Source organism: Epinephelus moara, chromosome 6, assembly GCF_006386435.1.
Source record: "Epinephelus moara isolate mb chromosome 6, YSFRI_EMoa_1.0, whole genome shotgun sequence".
NCBI lineage: Eukaryota > Metazoa > Chordata > Actinopteri > Perciformes > Serranidae > Epinephelus > Epinephelus moara.
The window spans coordinates 24,225,829-24,246,767 of NC_065511.1; the positions used below are offsets into that span (position 1 = coordinate 24,225,829).

The window sequence follows — 20,939 nt, forward strand, 5'->3', positions numbered from 1 at the left end:
TCGGCAGAGGAGAGACATGATGACGATATATGAGAACTTCTCTCCCCCTCTCTTATCTCTCCATCCCTCTGCTCTGGCTCTGACACACTCCAACAGCCAGGCTGTATAATAACATGCAAAAAGCTGCATCCAATATTTATCACCAACAGGAAGTTGAAACAGACAACTGACTTGCAGTATCTCTCCTTTCCTGTCAGTCCTGAGGTCATAACTAAACTCAGTGAGTACCTCACCACCTTGACACCAACTACTCAGGTCATCTTCTCATCATCATGTTTCTCACACACTTACAGGTGCATCACCTGTCTGTGTTTGACACCAACCTGCGATCTTCGTTGCTCATCAGCACGTTTCAAAGATGTGTTCAGCCAAAGAAATCAATAATCCATCTCCACTGATTGAGCTCGCACCACTGGCACACACATGCATTGATTCCACATGGTTAGATATCGACTGGAGAACTTATTATTGTGGCAGAGGTCAGTCCAATCGCTGGGGAAGCAGCAGTGTGCTGGAGGGAAGGGGAGGGCCTGCTTTCATCTGGAGGAAGCCTCCGTGAAGGCAAGTGGCCTTCAGTCAATTTTTGGGTGGCAAATTGCTAAAGTTAGCCGCTCAAAGGTCCAGCATGTAAGATTTAGGGGGATTTAGTGGCATCTAGCAGTAAGGATTACAGATTGCAACCAGCTGAATCTTCTCCTGGTGAGAATTCCTTCAGTGTTCATTGTTTAGGAGGTTTTTACCAGGAGCTGAATAATCGGCAGAGGTTTCTTCCTCTACAAAACAAACAAACCAGGTGACTGAAATCAGTAATAACTTGCTAGCTTGTTGCAGACGATCTGCTAGCCCCTCATCTGCTAATGTGTGCTCATCTTTTTTCTCTTATTATTTACAATACAGATGTTTAGGAGGTTTTTACCAGGAGCCTCAAACAAACGGACCAGGGGTCTCATTTATTAATACTTTGGCCTGAACTTTGACCCATGCTTACGAACATTTTGGAGATGGGATATTGGCAACGCAGATAGTGAGGTGGAAGCCTGATTGATGAAACTGTCAAATATTTTTTGGCAAACACCATATTTGGCTTTTGTCTGTACGTACATTTTAAGTATGGATGCTATGCACTGTTTTATAAATGACAATAAATTGAAATAAAAACCAGTGAAAACACTAAACAAAGCAGTTTCATGTTACAAATCAGCTTTTCTACAACACTGCTTATTATGGAGAGGCTACTAACTACAGTCCTCGATGGAAATGCGAAAACATGAATAAATAGCAAAAATATTGTAATATCAAAAAAGACATTACTAAAATCTGCCCCAAAACTGAATCACAGCTGAAATGATCAGCTGATTATAACCTGGTTGATTGGCAGAAAGCATTTTTTTGAGTCTTTTTTTATTGTCTCATGATAGTAAACATATATAACATATCTTTTGGTTTTTCACTGTTGGTAGCACAAACAGAGACATTTGGAAACAACTTCTTTTCTATTTTATCAACAAAATCATTAAATTAAAAGTGCATAATTAAATAGAATTAACTTATTGGGGTTTTTTTGGGAAGAACTTTCAAACAAATTTCGTCACCATGTTCTGTCATTTTTTAAATATCATGCTCAAAAACAATGAGGCAAACAAACAAACAGCAAAGACCTATGATCTACTGGCTTAAAAAATAAGCTTAAACAACTTTCTTCCAGCCAAAGACAGAGTGACAGACCAGGAAAAACTGTTAGCTGATAACAGACTGTAGCATTGTGCTTCAATAAAGCTAAGGGTCAAAGTAATCAGCAGAGTCAAAGACAAAGTCTTCAAACAGCAGTGGGGGATGCTTTGCACAGAAAAGCTCATGGTTTTTTCCCATTAAAATTAAATGGTTTTTAAATAACGACTAACAAAGAAAAAAAATAAAATAAATTTGTAGCTAATATTTTGTAACTGCCAATGTGAGTGCAACACAAAAGCTCTATAAACCAAATAAACCAGTAAACAAACACAAAAAAGTGCCAGCTACTGAACAGACTTTGTCACTAAAGTAATGTCTTTCTTTGGAACCAAACATAGAAACCAAACTGCAAAGTCCAAAGACTGAAGAGGAAGCAGAATGACCAGCTGTCTTCAGCTGTGTTTGTGATTGTCAGCAGCCCAATCCCCAAAAGAAAATGTTTGCATTGTATGTTAGCCAAACTGCAGGCCAACAAACAACAAAACTGGTTGTCTTTAAGTAAGAAGTCGCAGCGTTTCCAGCAGCTTTTCAGCCAAGAAATGTGGGTGTTTTTTAACGACTCCTCACTCTGTTTCCAGCGGGGACAGTGCCACTGAAAACGGTTGGTTTTCTACCCAGCTGCAAATCGGGAACTGCCCATTGGTTCGACAGCCCATTGGTCCGACATCCCATCGTTCCGACCATATTAAACTCATTGTTCCGAAGTCCATTCCGAAATCATCATGATGCCCTATGGTTAAGGTCTGGTTAGGTTTAGGCACAAAAACCACTTGGTTAGGGTCAGGAAAAGATCATGGTGTGGGTTAAAATGAAAAAGAAAGTAACAAACACATAAGCCGTGAGCCTGCTCCACCTCAAGCCGGTCGCGGTGCACCATACGCCCGCCGCAAGCCGTTCAGCACTGCAGACAGTCGGACTAATGGGATGTCGAACCAATGGGTTGTCGAACCAATGACATGGACCCCTGCAAATCAAATCAAGTAAAGTATAGGTGGTTTATAGAAATTTACGAGGCCAACATCTATTCTGGCAGCTGGATTGCAGCAGCCAGAATAGATGTTGGCATCGAGGAATTGTGCAAATTTGTAGGAAAGCCCAATCAGTCTTCTTTCAGCATTGGCAGTATAAAAACAAAATCGAGGAGTGCAGCAAAATGCCGCCTACCTACTTATACAGAATGTGCCTTTTTCAGGGCAATGGGGGGGTGTGAGCAAGTAACAATGCTAAACAGTGACGTGGAGGGAAGCCGTGGCTAGTCTCTCGTAAGTCGGCCCGTTCTTCACCGTCCCCGTCATCCGACAGTTAATGTCCTCTTCGTTTGCGAGGACGGAGGGCGCGCAATTCTTTGTCTCCCCAGTTGCTCATCTTTACAGTGTCTGTCAGGTTTGCGTTTCCCTCTTGCTACTAGCTGCTCGCTAATTCCTGCTATCAGCTGTTTCCTGTTAGTCTACAGCCAGTGGGTCGCACGTGCAGCGTCATCAACAGCTCCTCCCACAAGTCTTCAACAGCCCCTCCCATTGCGGAAGGCCGCCTCGGTCTGTTTAAACTAGGGCATTAACGACTTTGATTTTTTTCAGGTCGACTTATCTGTCAATCTATCAAGTCGAAGTTGAGTCGACAAGTCATTTGATGGCGTCATCACATTGACACGGTGGAGGAAAGTGAAGTATCTCCACACGTGATGTGTGGTCTGTCAAGGCCTGAACATACGCGGGCGGAACATACGCAGAACGGACTCTGCGGAGGTCCGCGCGGACTCAAAGCAGACGTCCGCAAGCCCTGTGCGCGCAAAGCTCAGATTTTACGACCGCGTGGACTCCGCTCTGCGCACCAGTGACTGCTCGGCATGTATATTTCACATCGCAGGGATTTTTCACGGACATTTTTACAGGAAACTACAACGCGGAAGTGCGCTCGACTATGAAAGCCCGAATGACTGCAGACATTCCTCGCGGAGTCTGCTCCGCTTATAGTACACCCGAGTATGTTCACTTCAAGGATAAAGTATCAGCGTAAGCCAATCAGAGGCAGCAATTGTGTTCCGTACACAAGCACACACAGAGAGAGAGAGAGAGGGAAAAAACACACGACTTGTCGACTCCTCCCGGGGGGGTGTCAACTTGTGCCACTGACGTCGACACGTCAACAAATCGACTTTTCTGTTAATGCCCTAGTTTAAACTAAAAGGGCTCCACCAATATGACTACCCTACGAGGCGGAAAATTGGGCACCTCGGATCAACTCACCAATCCGGCTCTGTGTGTCTAAACGCGAGCAGCTGGCCGGCAAAACGGCCCAACATTCGTGGAAAATCTGGCAGTGTAAAAGGGGCTTGTGTCACCGTCAATCAGTAGCAGGCAGGCAGCTAGCAGCCGAGAGAAAGACGACTAGGATAATGTTTTTTACTCAGGAATAAATCAGCAGGGTGGAAATATTTGGGATTTTGGAGAACATACAGGTCAACAGACAAAGAACATGCCGTAAGTAAAATATGCCGTTACGAGATAAAACACAACGTATTTGTCTGGTCGGGCATCTCACTCTGTCAACCTCTCACTGTACCATCAGCTGCTCTGTTTCAACAATGTTCGCTAATAAAGCGCAGGCTGAAATTCAACTGTGCTGTCCTGTCAAGAGATGCAGTGACCTAAACCAACAGTGGGTTAGAAAAATAAAAACACTACACGTAATTTGTTAAGCTATGAGAAGAGGAAAAAAGTCCCCGAGCTGCTAGCCTAATTCATGCAATATAAACATGCTAAAGCTAATAATAAGTTGCTAGCAAAAAACAACTGTTTCATCCATGAACGTTGACAGTTATTATCGAGCTGAGTTTGATACTGTTGTATAATGATCTTGTCAATCCATTTTTGATGGCTGTTGGGAGAAGTTTGCCTTCAGGGCTTTAACCCAGACAGACCTGAAGTTTTATGAAAAAGATGATGGTTTGGATTCAAATGAAAAGATTTCTTCCAGAGAAGGATTTCAGGCAGAAAGTCTTGAGGGTTAACTTGTCCAATGTGCTGTTTCTGTGTTAGTGAAATCAGTTTAAAGTAAACTTCATTAAACTTGTTATTCATGTGTTGTTTTTATCTTTTATGGCTAAAAGCAAAAAAGAAAGGGTTGGCAGCTTCTTCGGGGACCAACTGTGTTATATGGGCAGATAATATCATCTCATGTGAATCACAGGCCCCTAAATTGCATTGAATCAACATTGAATTGCAGCAGTCTTTGTAACATCTTCAAATATCCTATCATTGTCCAAAGAATCAATATAATATATTATCATATTGTGATGAAACTGGTGAATTAAACCCCCAACAGTAGTGGCAGTGACATGATTAAAAAAAAAAAAAAAAGCCCTTCAAGTGTGTTTCAAGTGTGTCATTAAACCAGGCTGTATAACGGCCTGCAAAAATAGCATACAATATATTATCAGTGACAGGAAGTTGAAACAGACATCTGACTTGCAGTAACCTATCTCTCCTGTGTGAACTTTCCTGTCTGTCTTGAGGTCATGAATAAATTTAGTGAGAATTATTCCACCAAAGGGACAGTCCACCCCAGAATCATGAATACACATCCTTCCTCTTACCTATAGTGCTATTTATCTGTCTAGATTGTTTTGGTATGAGTGTACAAGCGTTGGAGATATCAGCCATAGAGATGTCTGACTTCTCTCCAAGATAATGGACCTAGATAATACTCAGCTTGTGGTGCTCAAAGCGCCCAAAAATACACTTGAAAAACTCAATAGTGTCGACAATGTCTCCTTCCAGAAATAATGACCTGGGAACTCAAGATAATCCACGGACTTTGTTGTGAGCAGTTTCATCTAGGAGCTATTTTCTTTCTACCAAACTACACCCACCAACTGTATCACTACACAGAAGGAAGTGTGCATCTACTGCTAGCTCACCTGGCACCACTGAGCTAGCTAATGCTACAGCTCAGCAGAGGAGGACGCTGTTAACGTGTACATCTGACACTGTCACAAGCAGGAGCCTCTCCGTGATAAGATGTATGCTTCCTTCTGTGTGATGTTATTGTTGGTGGGTGTAGTTTGGCAGAAAGAAAATAGTTCCCACATGAAACTGTTCACAACAAGGTCTGTGGATTATGTTGGGTACCCAGGTCATGATTTCTGGAAAGAGACATTGCTGTTGAGTTTTTCAAATGTATGTAGTGCCATCTAGTTCCATTATACTGGAGAGAAAACAGACATCTCTATGGCCGATATCTCCAACACTTGGCAACTCAAACCTAAACAGACTGATTAATAGCACTACAGGTAAGACAAAAACTATGATTTTTTTTTTTTTTTGGGGGGGTGAACGGTCTCTTTATCACCCTCATCCTCTCACATAATTATAGTAGGCTACGTACCAGCTGTGTTTCTCTGACCTGACCTGTGATCGGAATTGCTAATCAACACACATCCAAGATGGGTTGAGCAATCAACAACTAACAAATCAATAATCCATCCCCACATGTTGAGCTCACACCACTGGCCACAGCAACTGACATTTTTCTTTTTGGCACATGCATTGATTTCACATGGTTACATAATGATTTCATTCTTTGGAGGACTTGTCCAGACATTATTATTGTGGTAGAGGTCAGGCCGATCGTTGCAGGAGGTAGTAGCGTGCTGGAGTGAAGGGGAGGGCCGGCATTCATCTGGAGAAGCTCGTTCAAGCCTCCGTGAAGGCAAGTGTCCTTCAGTAAATTATTGGGCGTATAATGGATATTGTGCTAATTTTTCTTTTTCATCTGTCATCACATATGAAAAAAGGCTGCTATTGTTTGTTAAATCTGTTGACATGACTGCAACAAGTCCTCTAAACTACATTAAATTTGTTGAACAAAATAATACCACTGCAGAGCCTGTCTGGCTTAAATTCAGTGATATTGTTTTTTAAATTGATTTACTTGATACCAGATCACTGAAGGCGCATCTGTAAACTGTGAGACAGCAGATTGCATCCCGTCTGCTACCACCAGGGGCGCCGCCAGGGATTTTGGGCCCCATGAAAAGAATTTTTACTGAGCCCAATACACAGCTGGCCGGGAGGCCGCCGAAAATTTTTGATGCTATTTTACATAAAACTATGCATTTTGTGCTATTTTACATAAAACTATGCATTTTGATGGTATTTTTGACTATCATTCCCACATTTGTGAAAAGAGAACAATCTCTTCCTCCACTTCCACATTCCTCCCTGACAAACTTAAAGAGGATCCTGGACCTGGCTCTGTAGAGTGTACGTTATAGGGCTGACCCAAAAAATTTGATGCCACGGGATTTGATTGTGAAAAAAAAAAATCGAATATTCTGCCTTTTTTTCTCCCATTTTTTGGGGGGAGCTTGAATGCAACACCATCTCCGAAAAGGAAATAGAAAGCCCGACGTGCAATGAATGGAGACCTATTATCCTGCTTGAACACAGACAACTAAATTCTTTCAACAATGTGACTCAAAATAATGATAAAATAGATTTTATTGATGTAAAATAATATGCTGATGGTGACATTTTCCAACGGTCCGCTGCGCCCTGAGTCTGGTGTCAGTGACACATGCTGCTCTGAGTCGCGCATCTGTCTGCTTGCGCTGTAGTGCGCGCAGAGGGTTTTAATTTTTAGTGTTAAATCAAAAGTTAAACACTACTTATCAGCAACCAGAAGTGTTTTTTCGTTTGTGAATATTTTTATCTTAATTATAGGGTTGCAAGAAACTACCTTTTTGCCATAATTTGTAAGTTATTAGTTAGTTTTAGCTCAGCAAAAAAAAAAAAAAAAAAAAGTTGTTTGCTTGCTCATCCCTAACTAAAATGATCACCTTCTTCTGAATATTAACTTTGTCAAAGTTAATATTCCATAACTTTCCACCACATGAACCACTAACAAACCCACCTTGCTTTTTGAAATACTGGGTGACATACTGTCGATCCTTTGCTTCTTTCTCCTCTCTTAGCGTCCTTTCTTTCTGTTTTTGGCTACCTGATTTTTGAGGCATATTGCCGTCTCCGCCTCCTTACCCGCTGTCTGTGACAAATTAGGCGTACTGCATCTGATCCAGTCGGACTGAACCTTTTTATGTAAATAGAGAGGGGGAACGTTAATGTTTCCAAAACAAATAAAGTTATTGTTACCAGTACATTGTAAATAAAATATAATTGTGATCATAAGTTAATTAATAACTTAGTGTCATATTATTTTTTGTCAGTATTATAATTTTATTAGGGGCCTCTCTGGGCCCCTCTTAATCATGGGCCCCTAGAATCCTTCTCCTTTTTCCCCCCTTTTCGGCGCCCCAGCCTACCACTGCTCAAATTTTGCTTCTTTTAACCATGACAATAATATTTCCCTGACCTTAAAATCACCCTACACTCAAAACTGTGTTCTGCATATTGATCCTTCACGTGGATCTTTGGCCTTTACTATGCAGAATGATGCGTGTGCAGAGTCTGATAAAAGAAGACTGTTTGCACATTCATCTGTTCACATTTAATGTGTGTATGTACAAGGATGTGTTCATGGAAGCCAATCATGGTCCATTAAGCAACTCAAGACTCAAAAAACAGCATGCACCTCCAAAAATGATAAATACTGGGTGCTGGACAGATGAACAAATACAAAAATAGCTCCGCACACCAGAAACTGCCAGAGACAAGAGTTTCATGATGAAATAAACACACAACATTATTATTTAAAGCAAAATATATTCACACCTTCGAACATGTCTGTAGGGGAGATAGCTAGTTTTAGTTGCCTAACAGGGCTCAACACTAACTTTAAAAGTGGTTGCCAGGCCAGAAACCAGGCATCAGCTTCTGGTTGCCAGAAGTAAAACTATGGTTGAAAATATTAGTTGCCATCAGCTTAATAATGATAGTGTGTCATAAAAGACTGTTTAAAAGCTTTACTACAGTAACCCAACAAAATTCTTTGTAGTTTGCGTTTTATCTGATACTTTACAGAAGTGGAATCTAAAGTGTTTTCAGTGAACGTGACCAGATGCCTGTACAGGTTACTGGGGTATCACAGTACTAAGGTACACCAGGATATTTAGAAATCCAGACGGTATGATTTTCAATACAGTCAAGAATAAAGACCCTTCCTTTCCTTTTTTTTTTTTTAAGACTATTTTTTTGGGCTTTTTTGCCTTTAATGGACAGGACAGTGTGAAATGGGGAGAGAGAGAGAGTGGGGGGATGACATGCAGCAAAGGGTTGCAAACTGGAGTCGAACTTGCGACCGCTGCAGCGAGGCATCACCTCCATGGGGCGCCGGTACTATCCACTAAGATACTGACACTCCAACCCTCCTCTTTCTAATGAACTTGTGGAGAGGCTGTCTTGAGGACGAATTGTATGTAGTACACATCACGTGCCAGACCAGAGGTCAGTCGCTACCAGGGGAACAGGCAGCTGAGCTGAGAAACATGGTGACTGTCAGTGGTAGGGATAACGTTACAGGACTGTAAACATCCAGCCGGTAATGGCACAGACCACTGGAATAAAACTGCATATTTTCGCATTTAAAAACTCTGTGAATTAAGGGTTTATTTTGCCCAAACCCGTGTTCACAGCTCCACCTTTTAGTTCCAGATCTGTGTGCTAGGTACCCCGATAGAGGGGTGACCAAAAATGGGGATGGTACGGAACGGTTCCATTGGTACCATCCACAACCTTTCACTGTGGAAACGGAATAATGCGTACTGAACTGGACTGTACCGTACAGGGGTCCAGGGTGTACTCTTGCTAAATGTCAGCTGGAATAGGCTCCAGCCCACCCATGACGCCCCTCCAACAGTCTTCCTGGAGAACGTGATCCATGATGCCGTCACCAACTACACCATGACTACAGCTTTGATGGATTAGGTAAATAAAATCCTAAAATCTGATCTGCATAATATAAGTTTATGTTTAACTTGACTTTCAACATATCTCATGGTCACACAATATTAGGCTATTTAATATGCTATTAATACTTTTATTTATTTACTTGGCATATTTCCCCATCAGACATTTTGGCCGTTGATATTTCCACGGGAAACTGGTAAAAAGCTGGCTAATGTAAACTCTGCTGTTGAGTCATACTTAAACTGAATCAAACATTTTAACATAGAACTGATAGTTCAGAAAATGGTCAAAAGAACTGTTCTTGTTCTGCCTGTTGTCAGTTTGTTTTATGAAGCACTACCAAATTACCTGTTTTGTTGTTTGTACAGTGTGAGGACTTGCTGGTCCATTTTGAAGCATCTCAATGCAATTAAAACAATTTTAGACCCAGTAAAAGCAATCTTCATCTGAATGACAAAACTGCTTCCTGCACTTCTAAAGGAAACATTTGATTAAGCGTTTTAACACCAAAGCTTCACTTCACCTTCAAATAAAAAGGGCAAACAGCAGCTGTGATGTCAAAGATGATGTAAAATATTTTCACAGAATTCCATACATCACCCAACAAATCATTTCCACTGAAAGCAAAATGCAAGCCGAATGGAGAGTAAGAATTTTAAGAGGTTCAATTTATAACCAGGTCACCCTGTCTGACTCTGACCAGCACTTGCTGTTCGCCGTGCAACACAACTACAGTGACACCATTTTTATTGATTGTAAGGGGAAGGCGTTCATTTACATCAGTGTATTGGTTTCCTTTCAAAACAGGGGGCAATGATCCTTGCTCTGAGAGGTCAATTTAATTTCACACAAGGCCACCAAAGTAAAGCAGCCCAATTACATGTACACAGCCTTAAATTGTGCATGAAGTCAGGGCTACAAATGTCATTTGATTTTCTAATGACATAAATCTTAAGGTCATGTTTTATCACGTTTCTGTAAGGACACGCTTCGCTTGAGAACACTGCTGAAGGAGTTGCTTTACTGCATCTGCACAAACTCATGACTATTTTTAGGCTCTGATGTGTAATACGTATAATTTTGTGACTTCAACAAGTGTACCTTTTGAACACTTATTTTCTCCCTGTGCTGTGTAGGTTTTTTTGGATTGCCTTTCATACGTTCACTCACTATAAATGTCACTTATTTCCACAGATGCATGATTAAGGAAATTAAAGTTTGTGATAAATGTGGACGAGCAATGCTCCGAAGCAGTGCCAAGTTTTGTGGAATGAACCCATTGTGTCAGAATGTAAATGTACAAAAGGAAAACTATTTATAGTGAGGTAATGTGGTGGAAAGTCAGAGGATGGCGGTGGCCAGGCTGGAAACTTGTCCAATTAGGTTTTTGTTTGATAAATTTTTTTTTTACATGACTAACTTAAATCCAAGCACAAGTTTCACAACCCTGACCAAATTTATTTAAACTTAATTATCAAACAGCAATGAAGGAGCAGCTGCAATGAAATATCTGGGTTGTGCTTTGTGTCTATTTCATCTGCATTTCAGAGTCTGAGCTCATTCATCAATTTTGTGGGACTGTTTCTGCCAAACCGCAGGCAACAAAGTGAGACACAGCTCAGATGATTTCTGATTGCACCCTGATTAAAGTTGCCATCCTGATGCAGCTCCTCTGGCACTGTTGCTCATTAGAACCTTAATTTACTTTGTGCAGATTCACATTCATTATGAAGAGAGCAAAGTCTAATTCGAGCCACAGAAAGCCACAATATCTCTCAGGATTTCATGGGGGGAGATATAAAATGTAGTGAGAAAACAAGGTTGCGTGCAGGAGCGAGGTTGTATTTTGTATCGTCAGAATAAACCAGAAGAGATGACGTGTGTGGAGATAAAAAAAAGGTGTGGATACAAACATGCAAACTAAGAAAGACAGCTGTTTAATTAAACAAATACTTTTCCTCTCATTTTTAATTTAAAACCAGAATTACCGCCTTATGGTTGTACGCCTCCACCAACCAGTCAAGTTGCAGTTTAAATTTACGTCTGTCCAGACTCACATGTAGCCATGACAGTGGAAAATGCTTTTAATGTGGATATTACTGCTAAGAAGCTACATGTTCTAAAACGTGGATGGTTCACATCTTCAACCTGGCAGCACAGAAGATCTATACCAGAAGTGGCCGAACTTTTTTTTGATTATAGGCCATACACAGAAAAATATACGGAGTCACTGGCCAAAAAAATAGTAAATGCTTAGTTTTTAACCAGTCACAAAAAATTTGGGTTTCTCAACCAGATCCCCCATTTACCACAGAAAATAAATTTTTTAATCAAAATTACGACGCAACACTACTAAACAGTTTACATCTGACATTACAGTAGTTTATTAGTGTGCCCACATATAACAAAAAGTTTCTTTTTATATTCTCAGGTGTGTTTACTGAGGTAAATATTTATTTATCAACTTGTAATCAATCAGTGTAGGTAAAGAAGTGACATCTACATACAGTACATACTAGGGCTGTGCCATATCGTCTCTTTCACGATAATGACGGTGTAATTTTTAATATCATATGAAAAATTCATATTGTGATACTCGCGATATTTCGACTTGTATCATACTGTTACCCTCTGCAACAATAACCATGGCCGCAAGTGAAATTATTACCGACTCCGTGGTGGTTTCAAAAAGAGGAGCAGCTTCGGCAGTGTTAAATAAAGTGTGGCGTCGTTAGACCTGGGTGTCCTTAGGGGTGGGGGAAGAAATTGATACAGCTTAGTATCGCAATATTTTTGTGTGACAATATTGTATCATCACACAGTGCCAAGTAATGATTTTTTTATTGTATAAATCATTAGTATTACAAATACAAATTAATCTTTAGGTAGCCTACTAGAATTAATATAAGCAGTTGCTTTTTTAGTCCACTAGATACATTTTGCTGCTGCAAAAAAAAGGGTTAGATGAACAGACTGAAAACTTAATCTTATTCGGTAAAACAGATATTGACAAAGTTTTCCTCTACGAACATCATTTACAGTTGAAAAAAAGTAATAGATCGCAATATATTTTATTACAATACTCTGCATATTGCAACATATTTAAAATCGAAATAATATTGTATTGTATTGTATTGTATTAAGTATCATGATAATATCTTATGGATTCTCTGGTGATTCCCACCCCTAGGTGTTCTTAATGTTATGTTATGAACAGCCTCGGACTTCTCAGACTCTTTTAGCGACTTACCGCTCAGAGGGAACTCAGTCAGCGGCTCCCCCGGCAGCAGCACAGTGTATTTCCCTCTCCTCTCTTGCCAGAGACAGAATCTGAATCTCACTCTGTGTTACTGTTGTTGTTTAAAAACTAAAGACATGGGAGATCATCCTTGTTCAGTTTAAACTGAATATCTGGAGGCAAACTGTTAGGTTAACTTGTAAAACTGTATCACTTATTTTGTTGCAATTCCAGTTTCTTAATAGTAATTTATTTTTATCTAATTTGTCATATCGTCATGAATATCGTTATCGCAAAAATACCCAGAAATATGGTGATATCATTTTAGGGCCATATTGCTTAAGCCATATTCAAGTTTATTTTTAAATGTTTACAACGGGCAGTGAGTCACAGTTTGGCCACCAATGATCCATACAATCAGCACAGTTTCAAGATTAGTGTCACCAATTCTGACCAAATGTCTCCCCCTCTGTTCCTGAGTCACGGAGTTGAATTACGACAACAAAAGTGTTTTTGGAGGTGAAGGTTTATGCCAAATTTTAGGAATGTCCCTCAACACCTACTTGAGATATCATGTTCACAAGACTGTGACATATGTACGCAAGTATGGATGGACAGACAACAGGGGTGGGAATAGCCAGACTACCCGTGATACCATATTATCACGATACTTAGGTTGCGATATAATATTATTTCAATATGCTGAGTATTGCAATAAAATATATTGCGATTTATTAACTTTTTGCCAACTGCAAATTATTTCCCCAAAGAAAAACTTTGTTGGTTTAGCGTTAGCTTGGCCGTCAGCAGCTGACGCTATCTCTCGATGGTGGAGTCAGCGAGGTGAGCCCTCGTGTTCGTGTATTCCTAGAGTATTCTCATATGACACTGCCTGCAAATCACGTGTCATATCCAAGTCCTCATTTCCTTCTGTGTTAAGAAATCCGAAATAAGTCCAGACGTTTGATTTAAACGCTGACGGTGCAATTCTGATTTCTTTCTCCAGTGCCTCCATCTTTGTTTTGATCAACTTCTTGCCGAATGCTGCCGACTGAGACCTCTGCTGACCTAACCCCGAAAAAAAGCATCATCTAGTGGACCAAAAAAAGCAAATGATTTTATTATTCTAGTGCAGAAGTTGTATTAAGATGTGTATTTGCAAAAATAAATAATGTATATGACAAAAGATCTATACTCTGCGTCCGTGTATTGATACAATATCGCCATGCAAAATATTTACATACTAAGCTGTATCGCGATATTTTATGCCTGTCGCTGATGCAGAGGCATAAAAATTTCTCTAAGTGATAAATCTCTCAGTCTGTATTTCATTTTTCTAGCATTACTGCAGCATTTTAACTCTAAATGTTACATGGGGAATATACTACTTGTGTTTTAATAAGTCATTTTGCGGTTTAAATTTTGACTTTGCCTTCAAAGAAAGAGCTGATTCAAGGGTCAGTTTACCATCTTCACTTCATCTGCCCCCACGGCTGCCTCAGGCTGTGCCTCTGGGTCGTCATTTTTTATTCTGGCCCACAAATTTAAAAATGCATGAGGTAAAATGCATAATGAAACATGTGTGATCATTGCTGGGAAATTGTTTTACCAAAACAGATATGTCTGCAAAGGAAAAAAGAATGGGTATGTACACTGAAATTTAAAACAAAAGAACGCTGTGCACACTGGCCTTAATTTAAAAGATTACACTTTTATTTTTGCCGCTGGAATTTTAAAGGGATAGTGCACCCAAAAATGAAAATTGAGCCATTATCTACTCACCCATATGACGAGGGAGGCTAAAAACAGAGTTCAAATGACGTTTTTCCAAACAACTTTTTATGTCGGGACTTCAGGACACTTGGATCACTACGGACGAGCAGTATGGAGATACTTTATGGTTTCAATTATGTGTTTTTTGGACGTTTAAATCTGGGGCACCCAGCCTGCATTAGGTGGAGTTGTGTTGCTTTCTCCTCTCCCCTTGGATCTCTGCAAGGGATGTGAGGACTCTAAAACTTCACCTGAGCCTCCCTTGGCATGAGGGTGAGTAGACAATGGCTGAATTTTCATTTTTGGGTGCACTATCCCTTTAAGTTGATGTAATGTGCTTGTCATGATCCTGGGTTTTGGTTTCATATTCTGTTATCTTGTGGACTTTGTTTTGGAGTATTCTGTTTGTGTTACTTGTTTCATGTTGTTCAGCTCATATTTAATCTGCTTCCTGATTTATTTTGTAGATTCTCTCCTCGTGTCGTGTCTGGTTTTACTTCCTGTCGTGTGTTTTCCCGCCTGTTTTCTGTCACACCTGTCTCGTTAGTCCTCGCCTGTTCCCTGAGTCCTCCCTTCACACCTGTTTTGTATTATTCTTGTCTGCTCCACCCTTGTTGTCAACCAATCCCTGTTTCACTCCTCTTGCCCGTGTCTTCCTTCTCTAGCTGTGTCTCGTCCTGAGGGGTATTCCAGGTAGGAGGTTCAACAAACTCTGAGTCTACCCCTGAACTCTGAGTTGACTTACTCTGAGATGGGGAAACTCTGAGTTACCGGTTCCAGAACAGCTGATTTGAGTTAGTTCAGTCAACTCTGAGTATGTTCACTCTGAGTTGAACCGACATCATCAATGGAGCTCCGACTCCACGATTCACCATGGCAACTGGTAAATAAAAGACAGGCCTCCATTTTAATCCAGTGGATGCAGAGATATTAATGCATGTGTAGCAGACGGTGCACGTTTATCTTTAAAAGAAGAGCCTGAGTCAGAGCGAGGAAAGTGTCAATAAGTTAACCATAAAGTTAATAAAAAAGTTTTATTCAGTGTTGTCCGTTTATTCATCATTTATCAGACTTACATTTCCTTAATGAAGATAAAGTGGTGGAATCTGACTGTGTATCAGGCTGTAGATACATTACATTATATTAATAATATATAATAATATATTTGTTCAGATTTAATCTGATGGGGAAAAACACAGGAGGCAGCAACTGAAAAATAGGAAGATTTAAAACATATAGGCTAGGCTATAGATCAAAGACATAAAGACATGACTGTAAACTCACAGTCTGACCCAGTAATAATATGTTTGGTGATTTGCACTTGAAAAGACGTTGAGGTTAAAATACAGTAGATTTTAAAATGTTGGACATCTATTTGTATCTTGACTCAACAGCATTCAGTGACTTTATTTCAGCTACAAATGTAGTAAATTTAAAGACACTGAAATGCTGCACCATTGCTCACTCAGAAATATTAACATATAATCCCCAATATTAGGCTATAGGAATTATGTTCCATCAGTGCGACCAATGACATCAGTGATAGAGATCATTAGTCATTGATACTACGTGTCTAAAGCTTCATACCGATTTTTAAAATTTAAATAATTAGACCTACACATTATGTGCAATAAACATTTGGGAGCTGCTCTAACAGACTGACAGTCTGATCCTTGTGCACAGTGTTATAAAAAATAATAAATATAAAAAGGACAGAGGTTTGATTCTGAGCTGAGGGTGAATTCTCGCTGTGTAATATTTGAATGTAAAGACAAAAACTGATGTCCAAAGAAATGATTGATGTGCATAAATTCAGTAACTTAAGACAGTCCTGAGTAACAAACTAATATCCAGCAGGATTTAGACTGTGACAGACGGTAAATCTCCGCTAATTAATGCGCTTCGATACAAGCTTTGACACGGACTGAATGAATGAGGAAATGAAACAGCGTGTAAGAGGGAGGAGACAGAGAAAAACTCAGGGTTTATTGAAGAAAACCTGTCAGCGAGCAGGTTAGGTTCACAGAGTCTGTTACCGTGGTGACTGACTCAGAGTTTCAGTTACCTCTCTTTCTGGAACGGATAACTCAGAGTTTCCCTCATCTCAGGGTTAACTTACTCTGAGTTTTCACATAACCCGCTTTCTGGAATACCCCCCTGGTGATTAGTTTTCTATGTATATATACCTGTGTGTTTCCCTTTGTCCTTTGTCAGTTCATCTGTGTTGATCGTGTTTTTTTCATCGTGGGTCAGTCAGTCTGCGTACCTTCTGTTCATCCTGTGTTCATCCTGCATCCATTCCTGTTCATCGTGTTTTTTCCCTGTTGGTTTTTGTTCTGCTTTAATTTGGATTTTGAGTTGCCTTCCTTTTTTGGATGTCCTGGACCAGCTACATTAAAGCTCGCCTTTTGTCAAAAACTTCCACCTGTCTGGTGACCTGCATTTTGGGTCCTTCCCTGAACTGACACGTAACAGTGCTATGTTTTTTTAATATCAAAAAGTAGTAATCTCTTGTCGTCTCATTTTGAGTAATTCCATTAGTTTCCTGTCACATTTTTATTTTACTGTGAGGTGACCTCTCACTCTTTCAATCCGCTGTTATCTGATACCCTTTGTGTCCTAAATCTCACTCTAATAACATCCACCAGCCTTCATCCCTCTGTCTTTTCCTCTTATCTCCTTCTCAGCCCTGTCTAATCTCCTGTTTCTCCACCTCTGGAGCTCCTCCCCGGAGACACTTGACAGGTCTATTACATCCTTGGCCTTGTATGCCCCCTAAACACCACTGCAAAAGGAAAAAAAAGGAACAACACAAGACTCCTTCAAATTTTGCCCCAGCTCCTCTACGGCTATGAGCTGGCCTGCGATAAATCTTTCATTTCTTTCACTGAGAAGCAGGAACAAGTCGAGGCCACTGGGAACGGTGTGGATGTTCAGCTGCAGTATAATCAGCTCTCTGCTGAGTTTGGGGCAGAATTTATTCACTGTTGTCTCGCACTCCTCAGCCTCCATTTCTGCTCTCAATCACTCCCTGAACTCCTCATTTTCCCCTTTTCGCCAGTTTTTAATAAGCAGCCAGTGAATTTTGGAAAAGGAACATAAATGCAAGGCCGTATTTTTAGTTGTACAACACAGGAAATTCCACAAGTGATCACAAGTTTTTGCCCCAACAGACGAGAATGCACCTGTTTCGTAGAGAAATCAATCAAGCAATGAAAGAAAAGCGACATGGCTGATCATTTTTCTCTTGTAAGAGCAAGACAGGAATTTGGATTACGAGCAGCTATTCAGAACTGCAGCTGCTTCATTATGTGTTTCTTCTCTCTGTGCTGCTCTTAAACTGCACATCCCCCATATGGTAATATACACTTAATCATCAGCCTGCGCAGACATGGCACCACTTACCAATGGTGCGACTTGTGACACCTCGTAATGCACCTACACAACTTGATTTCCTGTCTCACGGTGAGTGAGAAGTGGAAGACAGAAAGCAAACCCTCACATCACATCATTAGTCACAAGGTATCAATAACAGTGAAAACCCAGCGAAGGTGTGCTTCATCTACCCATGTGAGGCGAGATATGGTAGACAGACAATAATCAATAAAAGATTAGCTCCATCCAGACCTCTCCTGCCATTTGTAAGCTGCCAAAGAAATGATCAAAGAGATGAAAGTGGGCACAGAGGAACGTGGAGAGGGAGCCAGGATCTGCTCTGTGAAACCATAAACGTTTTCTCTTCTTATAACAGCAGAATCTCTTCATGATCGACTGATTAACAGAACGCAGGAACATGATGAGACCCCTCCACCCGGGGGCAATGCTCCGAACCGACCACAAGCATCTTTTATTCAAGATGCAATTTTTGCATCCACTCCATCTTTTATTTAAAATGAGGGACTGCAGCTTTTTGGAAGCCAGCTCCGAGTGATGTGCGCCTTGAAATTAATCCACCACACGAAATAAACTAACAATCACACCTCCGCCGACTGTTGAGGGAGAAGCTCATCAGTGTGGTGTGTGTGTGTGTGATAACAAAAACACAACAGCAAAGGAGACTTCGAGCAGATTCAAAACGAGTATCTCAAGACAGAATTTGTCACAGATGGTAGAAATATTTACAACGTCAGTGTAATTAGTGTTGGCTGCTTCCTCTTAAGACACTTAACCACATGTCTCACAGCAGAATAAGCTCATTTTGCCCTTTTACAGCTCACATCTCCATCTATGCAGGGAGTTTTGTTATGTCTCCTCTCACTGAGCTTCATTACCTTGAGACAATGCCTCCAAAACAAACATAATGGCACTTTGCATCCACCAGAGGGTCTCACAAATGACAACTTCATATAAAAGTATCATAATGTCTGCTTCTTTCATCCAGATGGAGGAAAGATTTTATTTTACCAGGGCATCATTTATGTTGGAGCCTCAGCGGACAACTACTTAATGCATCCCCAAAATAAAAACACAATATGAAAAACCATTCAAGGAGTAATGAGCATCCCCAGTGGAGCATAATCAGATCAAGGTGAGTACTAAAATTCAACCTTTCCAGTAATCTAAAGGACAAAGGGGAGCTCATTTACCTATAGGGTTAGTTTCATGGGTCTGATAACAAACTTTATGACCATTTGGAGTGACATATACACATGCCCAGCTGTAAAATAATACGCACTACTCTATTTTACAAACACTTTCTTTCCCTGGGCCATCAGAACTCTAAACCTATACCGCATACACTGTCCTAATTTCAATTTCCAGTCTGTTAAGTGCAATATCAACATCTGCTTCTTATTACTAATTTTTATTATTTATTTTTTTAATGGTGATGTGATTAAGATTATTTTTCCTGTAACTTGCACTGTGTACAGTTGCAGCTTTTACATTTTATTGTGCTGGTACAATGACAATAAAGGACTTCTATTGTATTTTTTACTGTATAAATGTGTTTATTTACATTTATGGTCCATACTAATGTTTACATTGTTCTTTTAACAGTTTTATTTTGGAAGATAGGATGTTTTTTATATATATGTCTATTTATTGTTCATGTTTTGGTAATCAGCTTACTTATAACTATGTATAATATTTCATTTACATCTTTCATACACTGTATATTGTATATTTTTCCTGCTCCATAGCCCACTATATGTCAGTGACATCTTTTATAAGCTATAAATTGCATATATTCAGCTCTATATGACCTGTTTTTGATCTAAAATATGTGATTGTAGTCCCAAAAATCGTATGACGAGAAAGCCATTAGTTACCAGTTTTTGTTTTCCTCCTGCAGAAACTTGCCAGTCCCTCCACAGAAGCACACCACCAGGGAAAAAAAGTGCAATCCCCTCATTAAAGCGTTTATAAGTCACAGCAGCAAGTTCCCCACAGAGAGAATAAATAAGATTAGAGTTTAATGTGAATCGACACACAGCAATAAAACCCGGAGGTTTTTCTGTAACCTCTCTTAAAGCAGATAAATCACTCACCCTGTGCCGGCAGAGCTGCTCACACTCAGGTCCTCTCAGGAACAACACCGGGCGGTAAATTGGCTGTCAGGCTGCAGCATCCTTCCAACTGTTTACGGCCGAACCTCCCACCTTGACCTCGGTCAGTCAGCCGGTGCGCGGTCCACACACACACACACACACACACACACACACACACACACACACACACAGACACGCACACACACACACAGACACGCACTAACACACACACAGACAGCGGTTAAGCCCCCGCTCCTCAGTCATATAGTTCCCTCCGCGGTCGTGTCGGTGGAGCCGGGGGTCAGCGCGGCGGGACGCAACAGAACTGCGGCGGAGGAAGAGGTGGAGAAGGTGGATAGATGGAGAGGAAATGAGAACGAGGAGGTTTCATGCAGAGTTTCAGTTGTTTATAGTTAAAGGAAAAAAATCATGAGGGCAGAGCTGCTGTCAAGGCGCTGGAAATGCTGTCATGCTATTGGCTGAGATGGAGCCACGATTTGTGCGTAAAAGGAACAGGTCTAAGAAATACGGGAGACCGGGGACGGTTGTAACACTTTTTGCATTTCTCTCAGTTACTGGGAAACTAAACTAAGCACAAAAACGTAAGGACATTGGAGCTTGGTAGATTATTTCTTTCATGGACCGCGGAACGCATCTGAACAAGGGGGGGCCATAATTTCAAGTCACGCAGAGGGGGTGGGGGGGCATATGCATTGAAACAGACAATATTACTGATGTATTAAATAACGTTGCGGAGCACTTTTTTTTATTCCGACGCCACACAGTCACATCTACAGTACACGCATGAACACGAACACATGCTTGCTCAGATTAACCCCTCTG

General features: G+C 40.6%; 1 protein-coding gene across 2 annotated transcripts in view; it reads right to left on the reverse strand.

Annotated features, from left to right (window-relative positions):
• drd2l (dopamine receptor D2 like) overlaps nt 1–20,369 on the reverse strand; it is a 42,869-nt gene extending 22,500 nt beyond the window's left edge. The window contains exon 1 of one of the 2 annotated variants that reach the window (XM_050046776.1): nt 20,097–20,369. The gene's annotated coding sequence lies outside the window, so the exon portion shown is untranslated. Of the gene's footprint in view, nt 1–19,877; nt 20,003–20,096 lie in introns of those variants that run through there. The other variant, XM_050046777.1, reaches the window with a different exon arrangement.
• Between the last annotated feature and the right edge of the window lie 570 nt (nt 20,370–20,939).